Raw genomic sequence first — 6,610 nt, 5'->3', positions numbered from 1 at the left:
TCCATCGGCAGTGACGGACCTAGGTTTTTACCTCTGGATATGCGCAGCAAAAAAATTTCTTGTGCAATTCGGTGAAAATTTTCTTTTTTTATTTTTTTACATTGAAAATTTCTACCTATCTCTATGACTGGCGGACCCCAGGGTATGCGGTGGCCCACCCTGCATACCCTGTGGGTCCGTCCCTGACCATCGGCAGATCCAGCCTCCCGACGCCGGATGAGGAGGAGCGCCGCCACCTCGCCCGCGCCTGCCCTCAATTTGCCACCAAAAGGCGGGTCCGTCGGCAAGCTTGCCGAATCCGCGAGCCCCGAGGCCGGATCTAGACCTGGAGGTGATGGAGATGGTGGAGGTCGCTGAATCTGGAGATGGAGGTGGTGGAGGTCGCCGGATCCGCCTGCTCCTTGTGCGTGCACCACGCGACCCGCGCCACGCACCATCGCGACCCAGCACCAGCGCACCACCGCAGATTGGCACCGCCGAACACCGCCCCCCACCGTGGATAGAGAGGGAGCGCGTGTGGGGAGAGAGGGACCGGAGAGGAGGCAGTGGAGAGAGGGAGGCGCGACGACTGGGGAGCGCGTGTGGGGGAGAGGGGAGGGGCACCGTCGACTTGGGGAGGGAGGAGCATAGGGGAGACGGAGGGACCGGAGAGAAGGAGCACTCGGGAGGGAGAGAGACGGGGGGAGCGAGGGAAGGAGCGTAGAGGCTCGAGCCTATAGGGGAGCAGAGGAAACCCTAGGGTTCATTTTTATACTTGGTGGTGCCTATCGAGCTTTGTCTAGGCCGTTTAGGCCTCGGCCTTTTTTTAGGCGGGCCATTTAGGAGGTCCGCCTCCGAAAATGGACGTTTTTTAGGAGTGGTCCGTCTCGGTTAATAGATTTTCGGAGGTGATTATTTTTTAATCGCCTCCATAAATCAATTTTACGAGGCGGTTGATTGTGCCCGCCTCGGTTAATAAAAACGTCCACCTCGGTTAATCTCAGGCATTAACTGAGGTGGTTCAAAAGCCTGCCCGCCTCCGAGCCCCTTTGCAAACGCCTCGGTTAAGTTTTTTTGTAGTAGTGCAAGATGAAAAATACCAAAACTTGATCAAACGATCTCCAAAAATTCCAAAACTTTGCACACACCTTCCCTAGAGCATAGTGAAGATATCCCCAAAGGGTCTTGTCAAAAAGATCAAAACTTGAATATGAATTTCAAAATCCCTCTGTCAAAATAGGGTTTTATCAGGAATTCTCCAAAAGGTGATTTCTAGGTGCTTGTGAGGAATTTGTAAAAATATAGTGCCTACATAAGTTCCCAAGGCCTCATACAACCTAAATATCAATCAAGATCAACCCAAGACCTTCATATCAAAGATTTCCAACAAAATCACCAAAAGAAGCTTGAAAGGAGAAGTTTTGGGGTTTGAAAACTTGGAGAAAGATGATGGGCTTCAAGCCATGATTTGATCAAGTTCCAAGGGTCCCAAAACAATCCAAAATCGAGTCTACAAACCAGCTAACATAGCAGAAGGAAAAACTCTTAAAATTAGCTTAAAATCCACAAAAAGAGAAATTTGGGGCCACACTAGAGAGGAGATAAAGGGGATGAATTCAACTCGATTTCTTACTCCATAGTAACCATGAATTCATCTATACAAATGAGGACTAGCTTCCATCCTTCATCCTCCCTCTTAAAGTAGAAGATTAAAGCAAGAGGATCTCACTCTCTCTACTTTTAATTTCCCTAAGCAAGAAGCACTTGGCTAGCCTAAGCAAGAATGAAATGGTGGTGCTAAGGTTGCAAGGTTCAGGTCTTTGTGATCTGAAGTCAGATTGGTGTGTCATGCCTCTGCCAAATCAATAGTTATCTCCACCTGATGGAAGATCGGGAACCCTGTCCCTGTCAGTAGGTGGATCCGATGGTGGATAAGAAATAAAGTAATCGGTGGTTTGGTGGACCCAATGGCACCGAATATTGTTGGGTCAATATACAACCTGGCAATGATGTCTTCATTTTGTTGTTGGGTCAAACCCTAAACCTACAATAATATCTACCAGTTTGTCATTCAATGCAGTAGCTGTCAGTTTGTGGCTCTACCCAACATCAATAGGAGCCTTCATCGTCGGTTAAATAAATTTCCCAATCTTTGTTCATATTCTAGGTTTACTGTGATTGCATATTCTGTAATGGTGTCTCTCTCCTAAGTGTTTTGAGATGCAATGGTTCAAAGGTGCCGACAAACATGCTGACATACTTTGCTCCCTTGCATGCACTACTAGAGCTCCAGGTGAACTCGTGGTAGTAGCCATAGAACACAACTTTTTTGGCCATGAATCTTAGTGTGTGTAGGCTCCCGTCACTGTATTGCGCTTGTAGGAGGCCAAACTCTAATGTATAGAACACAACAAAGGAGGGGGGGGGGGAGAGAGAGAGAGAGAGAGAGAGAGAGAGAGAGAGGAGAGAGAGAGAGAGAGAGAGGTGCAAGTGCAAGAGACAAGAGAGTGCTTTTTTTTTGAAATAAGAGAGATGATAGTGCTAATAGCTCTATAGTGTTCATGTGCGTGTTTTTTGGGCGCGCAACCGAACTGGTCAGCTGGCCGCTCACCAGCATACTGGTTGGTTGTTGCCTTCAAAACTTTGCATATTCTCTTAATGAAATACAAGCTTAAGCGTGTTCTCGAAAAGAGAGAGAGAAGAGAGTATTCCTATAGCAGGAGGAGGAATACAAGGGAATAAAGGATATCTACCACTTTCTGTCTCAAATTCTAAGAAATGATATTATATTTCTTGTAGTGTTCTATATTTAAAACCATAATTTCATAATGTTACCTGATATAAATATGATATTTGCAGTGTGAAATAGTCAATACCATTTTTTATGTCCCACGATGAAATTGTCTTAAGACAAATAATTGCTTGTTAAAGATAACAAAGTTTGAATCTTTAAATACTTACATGTCTTATATTTTGGGATGGACGCTACAAGAAATAGGGCTTTACATGACGGTTTACTTCTGACATTTTAAGAAATCATCGTAGAATTCTATTGTCTGTGACGGTTCATTTCTGAGGTGATACATCTATGACGAGGTTTAGTTGTCGTCAAGGAAGGTGGTACCCCACCACTGAGATATAGTGTTGTTTCTCATGAGTACTGATCTATTTCAAATTTTGTCCTCTGCTAAACAAATTATAGTACTTTGAAATCCTTAGTCTGCAACGTTTTGTGTTTGAGCGCACAGAAAAAATATTTCGCAAACTTTCGTGGTCCGCGCGCGCCTCTAGGACTCAAAATTTTTCCTCAAGTGACTCCATCCCTCTTATCCTCTCCCATTCTCCCCGCAGCAACACACATGTCCTAGTCTCCAACCTCTCTCCACCTTCCCTGCCATCCTCTCCGACCATCCCTCCCCAGTCCACCTCTCTCCATCCAGGTGCGCACGACGCGGGGCTGTGGCGGCATGGATCTGCGGCATGGGGCTGGGGGCTGAAGCTGCGAGCGGCGTGGGGCTACGAGCGGTGTGGATCTACGGGCAGCGGGGGATGCAGGCAGCGTGGATCTGCGGGCGGTGCGGGGCTACGGGCGGTGTGGATCTACGGCGCGGAGCTTCGTGCTAAAGCTGCGAGCGACGCGGTAGCTGTCGTCAGGGCGATCGACCGTCCTGTCCTCGCGAGCAGGGTCATGACTCCGCCGAGTCACCCGGTCCTCCACCGATGGCTAGTTGCCCTGCGCCAGCACGCCCCCGCCTGGCCACCTCAGCCCTCCAGCCTCCGCCCTTGGCCGGCGCTCGGAGGCCACAGCTAGCCGCCCAGGCACCCACGTCCCATGCTCTGCAGTTGTGCTGCTCCTCTCTCCTATTGCCTACTACAGTATGCTTTTGTCTCTTAAACAATAGTAGATTTTAGCTGAACCTAGCTCTGAATTTGGTATCAAAATTACAGTGTTTTTAGCCGAATATGAGCCCCTTCAACTTCTAAACGGTGTAGGTTTTGATCCATGTCCTTAAACAAGATCGGTAGACCTTTATGTCCAGAACATATTTGTTTATTGTAGGTTGAATCATGTACATGTGAATTTAGGAGAAATTCTTTGATGAACATAGTATCTCAGTCTCAGTTATGAGGTCTGAACTTATAAATTGCAGGTATATTATTATCATAATTTTGACATTAGTTCTCCAACCTAAGGCCCTGTTTGGTTGGGCTTTTCAACTTGCTTTTGCTTTTGCAAAAGCCAACCAAAGGGCTTAGAAACCACAACCGCTTTAGGTCAAAAGCTGCTTTTGCTCTAGTACAAAATTGAAAGCAACCCTCCCCTTGCTTTCACATGTTTTTGGGGCAAAAAATTACCCACCTACCACTGGTTATGGAACATACCGTTTCGTTTTTTGTTTCTTCTATTCTCGTCAGATGCGAAGGGAGGGGAGGTTGCGCTGGTTCGTAAGCTATGGCCGAGCTCCGCCGCCCTGTCACCGGCCGCTGCTCCTTCACTGGCCGCGCGAGGTCCTAGATCTAGTTGCGCAAGGTCTAGCTCCTCCCCTCCCCGACAGTGTGTGGGCCTCTGCCCCCTCACCGGCTGTTGCTTCTTCCCGGCGGCGCGCGGGGTACGACTTCTCTCCTTCCTGGCGGGGCGCATAGGTACGGCTTCTTTTCTTCTCGGCGGCGCACGAGGTCCTTCCCAGCGGCAGCGCGAGCTCCGTCCCCTTGCCTGGCGGCGCACGAGCTCCTTCCCCTTGCCCGGTGCGAGCTCTTCCCATGGCCGGCGTGAGCTCTTCCCCTTCCAGTTGTGCGAAGTCCTAGGTCGGGCCACACGAGGTCCGACTCCTCCCCTGCCGGCCGGTGCTCCCCATCCCTGGCCTCACCTTCCTATGCACGTACGAGAAGAACGAGATGGAACAGTGAGAGAGGGCTTTTCTGAAGCCAAAGCTGCTGAACCAAACGGGCTTTTGACTTTTTGACAGCTACTTTTCTAAAGCTACTTTTCTAAAAGCCACAGCCCAACCAAACAGGGCCTAATGTATATTGTGTGCTGTAATTAACAAGGTATGGCGCCAATTTGCAGCAATCTAGATTAGAGAAGATAGCTAGCCGATTTGATTTTTTATATGCTATGTTACCAATATGATTTCGGAGAACTTGAGATGCACAAATGACCTTTATTCTAGAACTTGTCACTTATATTGCAAACTACAATCAGTAGCAATAGAAACTTTAGTTCCAGATAGTTATTCTAGGAACTCAATACTTAAGAGTTTCTAGTGTTCATGGGATCTGTTCCTCACATTTACAGGCACGTATGGCTAACGTGAACTTGTCAGCATAGGCCTAGTGAAATCGTGATGCAACTTTCACTAGCTATTTTAACTTATGCAGCTGCCATTAGTGAGGTATCCCTTTTCCAAATTACTATACTAGCAGTGCAAATTACTATACTAGTTGTGTTAAAAAAAATACTATACTAGCAGTGCAAATGCAACTGCCAAGCAAAATTGTTTTGGTTATGTTTCCAGCTTTGGTGTGCATAGGATAAATTAAATTAGGAGATTTGTAGAACACAAGTGATAGATTATGCAAAGATTGGACAAAAACATATGTCGGTTAAGCAAGAATGCAAGTATATTATTATCATAATTTTGACATTAGTTCTCCAACTTAATATGTATTGTGTGCCATAATTGTATAATAAATAATGGATGCTTCCATGGATTGCACAAATGTCAGTTTCATGCTGCAACATCGATAGTTCTCAGTAGCTTGTTTGCTACTATAGATTTTTATTGATCAAATGTTACTCTCATTTCAGACTACAGCCCTTTTATTTGATCAACTCTGAACTTGGCACATGTTTGTTCATAACTGATTGATATTAGTCTATGAGATTTAGTACAGCTGGTGAAATATTTTTTCCATACTTTTAGTACTGAACTGTCTTATAACTAGTTCAACTATGTTTCTGATTTGTTAACGAACTGATCTGCTAAGTTCAGCTATGTTTTCTGATGCAAGTCTATGCATTCTGTTTATCCTGTACCTCAAAGACTAACTGTGTTTTCTTTTTCTTTCTTTACCTCTACAGATGATGCCTCATGCAGAGAAAACCAAATGATTGTTCAGGTGAATATCTTCATCGATCCATTCGTTCATCAATTATTTTACAAAAGTCTTAAATATAGAGATCTAGTGCAAACATTTGACTAAGTGCTATGCTGTTATGTTCACCTCATGTCGTGTAGACCTATCTAGGCTCTCAATATGCTCCTGTCTTCTTCCTATTAAGTTGACAATCTTCAAATAAATAACAGTTGTGATGTAGAAGTTTTAACTTGGCCAAAACACCCTTGTATTTTTTTTCAAAGATAGTACCTTTGCACATGTGAGTTTTATTATTGATCAAGCATTCTTTACAGATATTTGATGAGGCTATCTGTGAATTGCGGCAAGAGGATCAAGGTGCTCATGGTGGCTATTTTCATTAGTCACGAAAGATTTTGTTGTGCAAGCAAATTATATGAGTTGTTGCTGTACAAGCCAACATCTTAGTTTTGTAGGTACTTGAGTGTAGCTTGGTTATTGCCTTAGTATTTCATGTGAAATATTGTACAAGTACAAATGTTGATGGTTTCAA

Source organism: Miscanthus floridulus, chromosome 15 (assembly GCF_019320115.1).
Source record: "Miscanthus floridulus cultivar M001 chromosome 15, ASM1932011v1, whole genome shotgun sequence".
Taxonomy (NCBI): Eukaryota; Viridiplantae; Streptophyta; class Magnoliopsida; order Poales; family Poaceae; genus Miscanthus; species Miscanthus floridulus.
This window is presented reverse-complemented; position numbering follows the sequence as displayed.